General features: G+C 46.6%; 1 long non-coding RNA gene across 1 annotated transcript; it reads left to right on the top strand.

Annotated features, from left to right (window-relative positions):
* Nucleotides 1-13,006, top strand: LOC121837575. The gene is made up of 6 exons (XR_006078212.1): nt 1-170; nt 1,937-2,315; nt 2,390-2,551; nt 3,317-3,404; nt 11,515-11,613; nt 12,871-13,006. It is a non-coding gene; the product is annotated as an uncharacterized LOC121837575 (long non-coding RNA).
* Nucleotides 13,007-14,594: the final 1,588 nt, after the last annotated feature.

Genomic DNA, 14,594 nt, shown 5'->3' with positions numbered 1-14,594 from the left:
AAGCAACCACCTTCAGTGCCTGGTAAACAAAGCAACACCAGCCTGGAAGAAGAGGGTTCGGACACGGAGAGCGATTCTGAGGACGACATCTCTGAGGATGACAGCCAAGATCCTATTTACTCTCCAGACAAGGGTGACACTGACAGCTCGGAAGAGGATTCTGCTGATGAGTATGTCCTGGTAGTATATTGTCTTAGTACTATTATAGGCTGCATTATTTTACATCAGTTTCTGTGCTTTTTCAGAGGAAAAGTATCAGTTACCTTACAGTTGTGCACTTGCTCCATGTAGAATTCTGAATATTTTTTCGGCAAAAAACTGGATCACCCTCATCTATGTCTGCTTTGTCTACTTAATCTTGTAGCACAAGTAAGGCAGACTTGCCATTTAAGCACAGAGTGACAACAGGCTTCAATTTCCATGTAGACATAGCCAGTGTAACATATACTCGCTGGGTGGTACTGAACTATTATGAAGTCTTGTTACTAGGGGTGTGCAAATACTCAAATATCCCGAATATGAATCAAAGAGTATGCCGCTGAATAATTTCATTCACGAAGTGAATTTCTAGTGTTCGGTTACTCAAATAGTACACATATCACGCAAAAGACGCACGGCCAGTACAGATCCAACGAAAGATGTGTCCTCTACCCCCATTGTAGTAATTCCAAACATGCAAAATACATTTTGGTTATACTGTTCTAAAACAACATAGCGCATAAAGTAGAAATAAATAAAGAAGATTTTCAATGCATCAGCAATGAAAGCACCCAGATCTACTCGTAATGGGCACACACTTGAATCACAAGTCAACAGAACACCTCTTTGTTTGCTCCACCCACGTACATGAATTGAGGGGGGACCATAGTATGCAAGGCTCCACCATACCGCATTTCTTTCACATGCAAAAGCCTTTCTATTTCAAATCGAAACGTTGTTGTAATGCACATTTCACACATTGGTGAAATGTGCTTTGAAGCCTACACAGTTACAAAAGAATGTGAAAAGCTGTTTTCCACGACCCGCGACATCATTACGGGCCGATAGTCAATATAATTCACAGGCAGGGTTGGGCAGTATCGTGATACAAATGTATCGCAATAGTATTTCAAAAATAGATTTCGGATCTGTATTTCTGTAATGCAATACATTCTTTTGAGCAGTATTCCTGTATCAAAATACAGTTGGAATGTTTCTTTGTATCGCAATACAATCAGGGTGAAAGGTATTTTGTTACATTTCTTGAAAAATACCTCCCACCTCTCCCCTAAGAAAATAATAAAAAAGTCTGAACGCCTTTTTTTTTACTTTTGAGGGCACCAGGGTTAAGCAGATGCTGGGGCATTGTTATTATGCTGAGCAGTCGGAGCATTTTTTGCCGCAGGCCTCTATACTCGGCGACAACTTTTCTTGGCAATGTAGTGGAAGGTACGTCCCGCGTCCCCTCCCATTTTGAGTGTACGCAGGCTCTCCTCCTCTCCCCGGAAATGGGGGAGGAGGATATCCTGCGTACACTCCGAATGGAAGAGGGGACGCGGGCCTTTACCTTCCACTGCATTGCCAAGAAAAGTTGTCGCCGAGTATAGGTAGAGATTTCACGAGTCATTGTTTGCTGGCATCCAATGCCTGCTGCTATCCATCATTTTTTACTTTTTTTTTTCTTGACTTTATTAGGTATTCAATTAGATTACTACTCTTCCGTATTCGCACACCCCAACATTATTACAAAGTGACGTGCACAAATCAACCTACATAAGACCTAGGAATTAAGGTTTTCCACTGTAATTTCGTGCTGTTATTTCTGATGGAGCACAATTGTGATAAAGCATACCATTTTTAAGTTTTTTACGGTTTCTTTGGGAAAATGATTGCCGATTACCTCAATACATCACTTTCTTGTGGGTTAAACAATGCGTCCTTCTGGGCTCTATTGCAGGTAAGAAGAACCCAACATTACCGGGAACCCCGCAGATCCTAATGCGGAGCCAAAGTTTATAGTGACATTATCCAGACTGCTGCAGCTTCTCACAGTCTGCTTCCAGTGCCTTCCTCCGGCCACAGCCAAGATCAGTCGACAAAGCCCTCTTCTTCGGGCTGTGATCACATATGCCCGAGGTCATGAGCTCATTTGGGAGATCCAGCCCAGATTGAGGAGCAGGTCACTGCTGACTCTACTGCTCTGTGGGGCCATTACCTTCTCGGGTGCAAGTCCAACATGTGTCCTGCACCTCCTGAGTTTGATTGGAATTGCCACAGTCCAGAAGCCCCGGTACTTCAAGATTCAGAGCACCTTTCTGTTCCCTGCAGCATTGAAAGTAAGGATTGTGCTATAGTGGTCCAATTATCACCTGGTAGTAACACCGTAACATGAATACCCAATATTCTGCAGGTCTGGAAAGCAGAGCAGGCACAGCTCGTTTAGAAGCTACAGGGCAAGACGTGCTTGGCTGGGGACGGACAGGCGGACTCCCCTGACTACTCGGCGAAGTATGGAACGTACAGCCTGATGAAAATGAATGTTAAGTGCATAATCCATCTTGAGCAAATCCAGGTAGGGCATAGGTGTTTTTTTAATCTTTCAGGTTATCATGTGTATCTTGTTGCAACTGCCTCCTGGATTAATTTAACTGTTGCTTTCACAGCCACTAAAGCTTGCTCTCTTTTTGTTCCTCTCCTTCTTTCTCATTAGCGGTCAGACATTGAGAAAAATCTTTGCATCAATTCTTGCATTATAAATCTCAGCCCATTCCACTGTTTACATTGTACTCAAATTAATTTATGCTGCAAGCTCGGCAGGCATTTTTTTCCTTAACCTCAGTGTGTGTATGCTCTTGACGTTTTAAAGGGGACTCACCTCCCCTTTGCAGAACTGGTGCTTTGAATTTGTTAGCAAATCCAAAGGACGTATGTATTCAGTACATATTACGAACTGGAAATGTTACCTAAGCATTGATAGAATAAACATTTAAAAAAGACTCACTTTTAAAAGATAAAAAAAGTGGTAAAGATTGAAGAATATATATATGCATTCATGTATGGTAGTTGGATAGATGGAAGCTGCATGCAGTGAATTCAAAAACCAAATATATAGTTGAGGAAATCATAATTTGTGGACATAAAAGATCATGATAGTTTGGCACTCCTTTTTTTGAGATATCCATAAAGCTGATCCACTTTAAATTACCCTCATATTAACAATATCCGTCTGAAGGAGGCTAGAAGCAAAATAAACTTTATTTATTTAAAGTAAGCATTCAAAACCTGCAATCTTCAGAGATATTGTAATCGTCATTGAAACATTTGATTTGCATTTCAGTCCACCGAAGTGAAGTCGAGCTCCCACATGGAGAAGGAAGGCCTGAGGCGCAGCTTGGACAATATGCTCAACCAGGGATTCATCATTGGTACGCTGGTGACAGGCTGCCACATAGGAGTTAAGGATACATGTGTTCAGAGCTTGTGTGCTCTGGGCGCGACGCGCCAGCCGGGCAGACGAAGCAGACGAGGGTAGACGAAGCAGACCCACAACGTTTATTACCCTAGCATCAAGTGGCGAAAAGTCCCCCGCGTCTCGCGGCGCACGCGCTTATCTAGATCACGATGCGCTCCTGGCGCCATCTCTTGGTCTCCTCTACATCTCCCCCCGGAGCTCGTTACTGCACTCTAGTTACACAGTTCGAAAGAAAGCGATGTTTACAAGTCCAACCGTCTTGGTGGCTTGATGGCACGTCCATAGCGTGATCTTGTAACACCTTGCGGGGAAGATGCACGATCCAGAGAGGGTGAAGAGCAGCCCGCAGTGGGCAACTCCCCAGGCTGACCTTCTTCGGGTGGTTGTCCTGGAGGCTCTTCGGCAGCAGAAAGCTCGACAGACTCCCTCGCAGTAACGGTCGGCGAGAAGGGCACCAGGTGCCGGCGGTTTCGCTGTAGGATTCCCTTGGGAGTCTCTACGACGTACGACCGTGGTCGTTGGGCAGGGCTCAGGACGCGTGCTTGACAGCTGGCATCCGTGACCCAGACGACGCTGTCACCTGGCTTGAGAGGATTAAGAGAGCGAGCGTTGTGCCGGCAATTGAAGTCTCTCGCCTGCCTGACCTTATTCCTGGAGTCTTGAGCCCGGAACCTCTCGTGGCTTGGTTGAACTGGTGCGAGTCGCTGCGGCAGAGCAGGAAGACGCGTCTGTAACCGCCGACCCATCAGCAACATGGCAGGAGAGACTCCCGCGACGCCCGGAGTGTCCCGGTAGGTGAGAAGCGCTAGGTATGGGTCTTCGGACTTGTACAAAAGATCCTTCACCGTGCGCACCATGCGCTCTACTGCGCCATTACTCTGCGGGTATCGAGGGCTACTGGTCTCATGCTCGAAACCGTATGACAGAGCAAAGTTTGCGAATTCCTGTGAAGCAAACTGCGGACCATTGTCTGTCCGTACAACGTCCGGTATCCCATGTCGGGAAAAGCAGCTCTTGATAGCCGCGATAACCGCTGAGGCTGACGTAGAGCTCAAGGAGACGACTTCCGGAAACCGAGAGTAATAGTCCACCATGAGAACATAATCACGGCCTTTCAGCTGAAACAAGTCAATGGCTAGGCGTTGCCACGGCCGATCTGGTGTAGGCGTTGACATCAAGGGCTCCGAGCGTACAACCCTTGTTTCCGCACACTTGTCACAGCTGGTGACCAAATGTTCGATGTGGCTGTTGCAGTTAGGCCACCAGACGCTTTCTCTGGCTCTCTCCTTACAGCGGCGAAGTCCTTGATGGCCGTCGTGCAGAAGGGCCAGGACGTTGCTACGCAGAGCAGCAGGAATAACGAGGCGGCAGTCCAGCAGAAGAAGGTCCTCCGAGACTGTCAACCTTCCTCTCTCTTTCCAATACGGCACCAAGTTGGGAGGCAGCTTCCTCTTGTCTGGCCATCCCTCTTGGCAGTAGCGGACGACGAGAGAACATTCTCCATCTTCAGCTTGTCGACGGCGAACCTCTTCCAGCCTGTTAGCGAGGGGAGGTGGAAGACCTTTAAATATCTCGCTAGCGAAAATTTCGACGGAGAATACTGTAGAAGAAGACCGGACATCGCAAGGGGCACGTGACAGCGTGTCCGCCGTGGCAAGAAGTCTACCTGGTACGTGCCGAACGTCGAATTGGTCGCGCATCAGCTTTATGCGCATTCGCTGAATTCGCGGTGGCAGCAACTCCAGCTCCTTTTTTCCCAGCAGGGCGACGAGAGGCAGGTGATCTGATTCCACGGTAAAACTAAGCCCACGCAGATACTGGTCGAACCGAAGAACAGCCCAGGTCACGGCGAGAGCTTCCTTTTCTGTCTGACTGTAGCGTGCTTCAGTCGGAGTCAAGGACCTTGAAGCGAAGGCCACAGCACGACGAGCTCCGGACGGCTGATCTTGCAGCAGTACCGCTCCCAGGCCAAATGAGCTTGCATCTGCGGACAGTATCGTAGGATAGCGTGGATGGTACTTTGCCATGCAGGTTTCCGAGCTCAGCATAGCCTTCAACCGCTTGAACGCGTCATTTTGGCTTGCTCCCCAGGACCATGCGCTTGACTTGTTGAGAAGTGAACGGATGGGGGCAGTTACGTCCGAAAGGTGCGGCAGGAAGCGTCCAATGTGGTTCACCATCCCCAGTAGACGGCAAACACCTGCAACGTCCGTTGGCGGAGGTAGCTCCCGAATGGCTCGAAGCTTGTCGGGATCCGGCGAGATACCATCTCCATCGACGACGACTCCGAGGAACTTGACCGAGGGAACCCAGAATTCACACTTCTGGTCGTTGAGCTTGACCCCGGCTTGCTCAAGTCGTCGGAGTACCTCAGCAAGGCGTTGATCGTGCTGTTCAAGGTCTCTACCGTAAACAAGGACATCGTCGATCATATTCACGACGCCAGGCAACCCCCCCAGGACCCGTGACATTTGACGTTGAAAATATTCGGGTGCAGACGCCAGACCAAATGGCAGACGACGGTAGCAGTAGCGACCAAACGGCGTGATGAACGTCGTTAATTCTTCGCTTGCGTCGCTGAGCTTGATTTGGTGGAAACTGGAGGTCGCGTCGAGTTTTGAAAACACTTTGGCCTCGCCTAGCTGCCCCAGGATCTGGTCAACCGTCGGCAGGACGTATCGCTCCCGCTCGATGACTTGGTTTAACTTGGTCAGGTCGACGCACAGCCTGTACCCACCCGACAACTTGGGGACGACGACAAGTCCGGAGCACCATGCTGTCGGCTTGTCAACCCTTCTGATGACACCTTGAGCTTCCATGCCATCAAGTTCTCTCTTGACGACGTCGAAGAGCGGCAGCGGTATTCGTCTTGGAACGCTCAACGAGTACGGCTGAGCCCCTGACTTCAGACGAATGGTGTACTTTTCTTGGAGTTCGCCCAGTCCTTTAAAGATATGGGCGTCAGAAGATGGAACACAGCTGACACGAGCGTCGGAAGACGGGACACGTCCATCCATTTTTCCGGACTCGGCGGAGGTGGTGTTCACAAACTTGATCACGAAAAGAGCTTCTATCGCAGGTAACCCTAGAAGCGGTGTAGTTTGAGCCCGCATGACGTAAAGCTGTTGGACGGTGCGCTTGTCCTTCCACGCCAGAGTAGCTTGGAAAGTGCCCAAAACAGGCAGTGGCTGGTTCCCCGGGCCGATAAGCTCTCCTTCCACTGCGTCGAGCTTGCGAGGAACGCCTGGAAGCGACGGCGGAACGACGGTGACGTCTGCTCCCGAGTCTACCTTGAACCTTGTCACGTGGCCGTTGACGCTTACTTCGACGTATCTTGCCCGTTGCGTACGAACAGAGCAGAGTTCGACGGAGCCCAACTTCTCCTTGCGCTTCTTCGTGCGACAAACTTCAGCAAAATGACCTTGCTTTTTACAGAAATTGCAAGTTGCCTTCCGTGCTGGACAATCCTTGCGGTCATGCGCAGAACGCCCACAATTGCCACAAACTGCGTTGTCCAAACGCTGCTGCCGGTTACGTGCGCGCGACGACGGAGCGGATGACGCAGTCTTTTTCTTCGTCGCGTCGACGTTCAAGGCCGCTGCAGTTTGCGCCGAACGAGAAGCGCGCTCCCTCTCAGCATCTTCGTGCTGGCGGGCTTGTAAAAGTGCTTCGTCAGCGGTGAGTCGTGTGGAACGGCACAGCTGGTCCGATAGCTTCTCGTCCAATAAGCCGACTACGAACTTGTCACGCACTAGGCGGTCTTCTATCTCGGGGCTGTTGTAGTTGCAGCGTCTGATTAGGGTTCGAAGCTCCGTGAAAAACGCGTCGACTGTTTCCCCAGGCTGCTGAGTCCTGCGGTGAAATCTTCGGCTTTCGTAAATTTCGTTCGCCGGATGAACGAAGTGTTGAGTCAGCCTCTCCTTGACGGCGGCAAACGGTTGCGTCTCCGGGGTTGGCACGCCAAGCGAAGCTAGTACGGTACGAGCTTGCGGACCCATGCAATAAAGCAACGTTCTTACTTGCGTTTCGTCGCTTGCAGAACGTAGACCGGTGGCGAAGGCGTAGTCCTCGTACGTTTGAATCCACGTTGTCCATTCGCCTGGGCTCGTGAAGACGAACGGTGACGGCGGTTGAAGCCCCGTGGCCCCGAGGTGGACGCTCTTTTCTTCGTCCGGCATGGCGGTAGCGCTGACTACGAGCAGGTGTACCCCACTCCTGACACCATGTTCAGAGCTTGTGTGCTCTGGGCGCGACGCGCCAGCCGGGCAGACGAAGCAGACGAGGGTAGACGAAGCAGACCCACAACGTTTATTACCCTAGCATCAAGTGGCGAAAAGTCCCCCGCGTCTCGCGGCGCACGCGCTTATCTAGATCACGATGCGCTCCTGGCGCCATCTCTTGGTCTCCTCTACAACATGATGAAGACGGACTACCCCGACACCAAGCTTTGCTTCGACGCCTGGCATCTTAAAAAAGACAAGGATGCATCACAATACTAAAAGTGATTTTCGAAACAAAGGGCAGGCAGATAGCTATTAGAAAGGATGTTTTCCATTTGTGGAACCAGTGACTGCGCTCCTAGGAACAAACAAAAACGGAAAAGCTGACACTTTCAATATATTCCTGTGTGCAAAATGCTGAGGCATATACTTGAAAAGCCCAATATGTGGAACGACCTTTACAACCACCCCATTAAGGATGGTTACTTATCCAATGTCTTTGATGGCACCGCCTATTATGAGCATACATATTTTCAGGGTGACCAAAAGAAAGTCTGCATCCAGCTATATAGTGCCAAATTTGAGGCCTGCAATCCTCTAGGAAGTAACAGGAGCAAATAAACTGACAGCAGTTTAATTCTGAACTTGCAAACAGAAGTTAAGATCTCGTCTGTCAGGAATTCATCTCGTGCTCCCGGTAAAAGACAAGACAGCAGAAGATATTTGAGCCCCTAGTAAACAACATCTCGCAGCGCTCCATGGCTCTGTGCTAGCAATGACAGGGGACAACCTTTCTAGTCACAGGCTGGCAGAATTTAAAGGCAGCTTCAACCATGGCTGTATTTGTAGATTTTAAAAGGCTCTCCGACGTGGAATTGGCTAGAAGTATCTAGAACGAGATTTTGTGCAGAGGACCCTTACTGGACACAAGCATCACATTGATGTGCTAAGGTCTGGTGTACACACCAATTTACTCTACGGGGTGCAAAAAGACCCACGCACTGACCTCCTCTGGATTCGAGCCAACGGAGCACTTACCGTATTTATTCGAATATAGGTCGACCTTTTTTTTTCGGAAATGTTGTCAAAAATTAAGGGTCGACCTATAATCGTGACCAAAGAATTTCGACCTAACTCGCAACCAAAATTTGAAACCCTACCGAGGGTATGGAGCTATCAATCACCTAGCCGGCGTCCCGGTAGAGCCGCGCGGCTTCTTGTTTCAAAAAGCTTTTGATGCACAAAAACAACCGAACAGTAGCAGCCGACAGCCCGTGGCCGCCGACTACGGCTCTCGCGCACAAACCTCGGGCGTCGAGTTTCGCCATCACGCCTGTAGCAAATCTGTAGCGTTCCCCTCGCTGGGCAAGGGGGAAGGCGAGGGAGAGGAACGCGATGCGCCATGCACTTTGCACTTTGCCCTCCTATGCGCTCCATTTCTCGCAAACGCGCAAAAAAAAAAAAAAAAAAAAACGGAGGTACTTTAGTTTCTTTTTTTTTTTTCGGCGGGTCGCGTGTTGCTCACGAGGCTGGCAGCGTTGCTCGCGTCTTTGTGTTTGATCTTTCGTCGCTCGCCCGTCTCCACCTTCTTTCGTTTCTTCTTGTCGTCATTCCTTTTACAACGCTGTCAGTGAAGTATTGTTGCCAATTTGCGAGGATGTCTACCAAGCTGACGAAGCTTTCTTGACATCGCCCTGTGATTTAGCTGAGAGTGCTGTAAATAAAGGTTTGTTTCTTTTGCCCTAACTTTCCCCAGTTCCTTAAAAAAAAAAAAAAAAAAAGAAAGGTCGACCTATATTTGAATTATTTTTTTTTATTCTCGGTGGGCTCAATAAATAGGGGTCGACCTATTTTCGTGGTCGACCTATTTTCGGGTAAATACGGTACCACCTGATATAATGCATGACATTCTTGAGGGAGTCATCCCATTCATAATGAGGCACGTTATTCCCTTTCTGATCTCTCATGGCTTTTTTACCCTCAGTGCACTGAACCTGCACATTTGGAACTATAACTATGCACTTTGTGAAAGCAAAAACAAGCCAGAAGAATTGTCAAGTGATAATTTGAGAGAGAAGTCAAACATCAGAAGCAGTACCTTACAGGTTCTCTATTTCTTTAGACATTTTTCTTCTTTTTCTTTTTTTGTTGGAGAGCATATTTCACCTGGATATGAGGATGGGGGCTGTACCTGCTACCGAGGAAAGTAGTCGACATCATCATGAGCCGCAGAATCCCTGTAACCCATGTGTCCTATTTTCAGAGGCTCATTCATTTTTTGTCTCGATTTTCAAGCACTCTTTCCATCTACTTCTGTACCATGCAAGCTGCCCACTACTTGACACACTATCCTTCCTACATTATGAAGTATGGTCCAGTTGTCAGCCTGTGGGCAATGCGTTTCATATCAAAGCATCAATAACTTAAGGATATTGCCCGCAAGGTGTGCAACTTCAAATATACTGCCCACATTTGGGCACTGAGGCACCAGTACCTGGAAATGTACATAGCCGCACAAGTGAGCGGTGAAAATATTGTCACTATAGGCTGCAGGTTCATTTGTTTGAATGCCTGATAGAAATGGTCAGGTTGCCCGTTGTAGAGAATGGCCTTGCACAAGACAATGACGTTACACTGAAGTCCATTAGCAATGATGGTTTTGTTTATTCAGAGGGCAGCACAACTGCCCACATTGTCATTCTGGATGATCAACCAGGGTTTGTGCAAGTGTGCAAACTCTTGTGCAAACCAAAACATTTTGGTTCTGGCACAACTGCTTGAAACCGCTGAATTCAATTCACACTTTCATCTGTGTGTCATGCATGTAACCACAGAATATGTTGTCCTGGACAAGATATTCTGTGAAACGAGAAGCGGAGGGTGCACCCACATGCACCCTCCGCTTCTCGTTTCTGTTCCGCTCGATTGCGTGAACCGTGGCGTTTCGGAGTATGTGTGCTTTGCGCCCATTGACAACGGTCATGGCATCACGAAAAAGGAAGGCACTCTCTTTTAAAGGGAAGGTATACAGGGTTGTCTCGTCTCAAACCAAGCTTTAAGAAAAAGCACTCTAGGGGAATGAAACCAACTGCATGTTGTTAGCAAGCGTTTTGACGAAGATACAGTATTCTTTTTATCCTAGCTTATAATTAATTAACACTGGCTAACTTATTAAGTATTGAAGAGCGAAGCTGTGCATTGGAAATTTGTAGAGAGGCTTCAGAAACGGAGGTATTCGCAATACAATACTCTTCGTCTGCTTCTTTCTTCCGCCAGTGCGTTCTCACGTGGTACCTTTGTGTTTCGTGGATGTTTTTTGATCCTGGAAAAAAGAAGCATGCGAGGCGTGCCATGTTGAGGACAACCTAATCGGCTGTTTCTCAATTCCCTCTACAGCTTTCCAACTAACACTTTCGCCCGTCTTTCTATATTGAAAAAGCCAGATAATTACATTTATTAACTAAGTAGCTCAATAAAAGTGATACTGTATCTTTGTTAAGATGCCTGCTAACAGAACAAATTAGGTTTCATTTGTCTAGAGCACTCGGTTTTATTTTAAAGCTTGCTTCGAGATAACTAGGACAGCCTGTATAGTTACTGTCGCTCTTGACTGTATGCAGCAGCACATAGATCTCACTAATAGTTGCGCTCACAATTAACATGAAATTGGGTCCCACCAGGATATCACAAAGAACCATATTTGTACTCATTCTTCACCACATACACATACTGGATCTCACAGAAACCACCGCAGTTCACATATTCGCAGCATTACAGTTCTTAACCAAGAATAAATGATAGCCAATGTTACGATTTATTTTAATTATTCTCATTTCTCTCCAGGTAATTCGGGCAGATAAACCTATTGAAAGGGCGAAGCAAAGGGCCAACGAGCAGCAGTGCACCAAAGTTGCTGAGCCTTCTCCAAACTCTCTAACACTGGTGAGTTGCACCTTCAAATGGTTACAGTCACTGTTTTGCGGCAGATCATACCGTGGTAGGTAATAGCTGTGAGTAAAATTAATCTATCCAGTATTTTAAGACCCTTGATTCATATTTGTAAAACGACACTGTGACAATGTTTTCGGGGTCATCAAAGTATAGTTTTAACATGCCTGCCAGCTCTTCCAAATTGTCTCGGAACCTCCCAAATTTTGACCACATCTCCCTATTGTGCAAACGTGACCTAAAATCTCCCGAAAAGTTACCACAGCAAAGCTTTAGGTTTTCTTCCTTTTCTTTTGTCGCCCCATCCCCATAGCCAGCACGCGTTGTCAGTGCAAGTTACTCGAGTGCAAGTCCAGATTAGTCAGGCAGGCTATTACGTGACAACTCAGCTAGAGCTGCTTTTTACACACCAATGTGCTGAACATCTACCCTGCAGTAAGACTGAGCGTATTTTGGAACACAGCTTATATGGTCGTGGGTGCGCTAGGCTACGCTAGGCAGTGCCAGGACGCATCAGGGGCTTTTCTTTGGGTTTCAGCATTTAGTTTAAACATTAGCGCTTTCGAAAGCCAGAAAAAAGCATTTGCGAGTATTCCTGAAGTACTAGATGACCGGGTTTTATTAAATTTTATTTATTTATTGCCATCTGGGTGCTAGGGACTGGGAAAAATCTAGATTGACGAGGCCCCGGCCTCCCAAATACTTGGCAACGCACAAGTTAAAATTCCATATGTAGTGCATAAAAGTCACAGTGAAACACAATTGATAAATAGAAATCGGAAAGGTCTGTTACCTTCATCTTATAAAGGCAATTATATAGTAATTGCAATCAAATTTCCCCTTGTCATATTTGTTTGGATTTGGAGGTTAAGGTAATTTTGTTTTCAACCTTAATTGTTTGGTTCTATTTTCTACATAAGTCTCTTTTTTTTTTTATAATGCAATTAAATGCAAAGGTGCAGGCGAGCTGGACAAGTATGATGAAAATAATCCCTGGAGAAGGGGAACAAGAGGGACAAAGGACAAACACAAATGGGTTCGATACCCGGACCAGGCGGATTTTTTCGGACGCGCACCAGTCACCTAGCTGTGTTCAGAGATTTGTGATTGTCCTTTGTCCCTCTTGTTCTCCTTCTCCAGGGATTATTTTTGTCGCCCTTCTTTCTACTGCCGTATTGTGCAATTTTCCACGAATTCAATATGCATCAGCCATGTATCTCCTCTGGGCATACATTATGTTTTGTTTTTCAGGTCCATGGCAGCCAACACCTACGACGGCGAAGCAAGCCGCAAGACAACTACAACGACGACGCAAACCGCAATTTTGATGCATAGTCTTGTAATTGTGCATTTTATATGCCGTTCATGATTAATAAATATGTAAGCATAGTTCCTAATTTTTGTAAATCTTTTATACAATTTTTCGTAATCCAAATCTTGACGGTAATAATGGAGAAGATACTAGCAAACTAGTGGACCTCCATCATTCTGGAAACCTTATATCAAGGGACAAAATAGAGGCAAACAACCAACACAAGTGACAATCGAATTGTATTTAAGATTTACAAGAAAACGGCCAAACAGACGCCAGTCTGTACAGTGAAAATATGTCAGGCCGTCAAATTGATGACTCAATTGTATTTCAGGTTGACAAAATGTCAAAATCATAATAAAACACTGTCATTCCAAAATGATGGTCTGCTATCAAAAAGGCGATTTAACCTGTATTTCCGGTTAATAAGATGTGAAAATGACAAACACCGTCATTTGAAAATGACGGTTTGCCATCACATTGACAACTAAATTGTATTTCAGGGTGACAAGTATGACGTTAAGATGATAAGAAACAGTCATTTGAAAATGACGGCCTGCCATCACTTTGACAACAAAATTGTATTTCAGGTTGACAAGTAAGATGTCAAAATGATGAGAAACAGCATCATTTGAAAATGACGGGCTGCAGTCACTTTGACGGTAGGATGCTTGGAAATGGAGCTGCTGAAATATTTCCCGTCATTTTGACTGAATTTTTTTTACAGTGTTTGATTCTTTTTTTTTTTATCGAAGTAAAGTTTTGTCGATCTCGTTAACACGAGTTGTCGGTCGCCTTTTCATCACCGACGTATCCAGCCCTCCAGCAACTAGCTTCATCCACGATCCCCCCCTCCTCTATGGCAACTCAAGGTGGTCCATCGAGGTCGGGGAAAACAGCCTCTTAACATAACTTTTGTATACCAACTCATTTGTTTGTCTTGAATGCCATACATCCACTTTTCCAGATGCGACAAATGGCTGGCCTAGGCACACAGGGAGGACCTGGCGGGGCTGTGAAGAGGGCAAATCAACAAAAGCCACCGGCTCTCCTTGGAGCACTTCGCCGATGAAGCCTATGCTGACCCCAAAAAAAACAAAGCTCTAGCGAGTAGTGCTCCCACCCCTAAAGGTGACCAATGAAAGGTTCCGTTTCTTTACGAGTAAAAGCAATTCAAACACACTTGTTTTGGCACAGTCACTAATTCAGAATAGCATTCGGTGCTACAGAAATATTTTATTTACACCCCTCTTAGAGCTTGTTATTTTTGCAACAATCATGATATGCTCTTTCTTAAATGGGCCGTCCAAAAATATTGGGTAGGTTCCTCATTTTACAGGATGTCTTAATGTGTGGAACTTATAGTTAACCTTAATGTGTGAAACTCTATGGGTGTTTTGTGATTTGCCAACTCCAGTGCATGGCTCCGATAAAGATTTGCGGCGAATAATGGGCTATACATTATGTGGCTGCTTGTTCTGACTTTTAGTCAGTGGCATATCCAGGGAGGAGGCTTATACCCCTGCCAGAAGGATCGCCTAAGCTCCTTTAGCAGAAATGACCTTCTCCCAAAAGGAGAAGGAGTTCATGCCACACGGCGCCGTAAAGGCCCTTTCCCCTAAAATGCCAATTTCGGGAAAGGAGCTCGCTAACGGCCCCTACC

Source organism: Ixodes scapularis, unplaced genomic scaffold (genome assembly GCF_016920785.2).
Source record: "Ixodes scapularis isolate PalLabHiFi unplaced genomic scaffold, ASM1692078v2 PGA_scaffold4__175_contigs__length_147842914, whole genome shotgun sequence".
Taxonomy (NCBI): Eukaryota; Metazoa; Arthropoda; class Arachnida; order Ixodida; family Ixodidae; genus Ixodes; species Ixodes scapularis.
The sequence above is the reverse complement of the archived record's forward strand: the minus strand, read 5'-3'. Positions and strand labels throughout refer to the sequence as shown.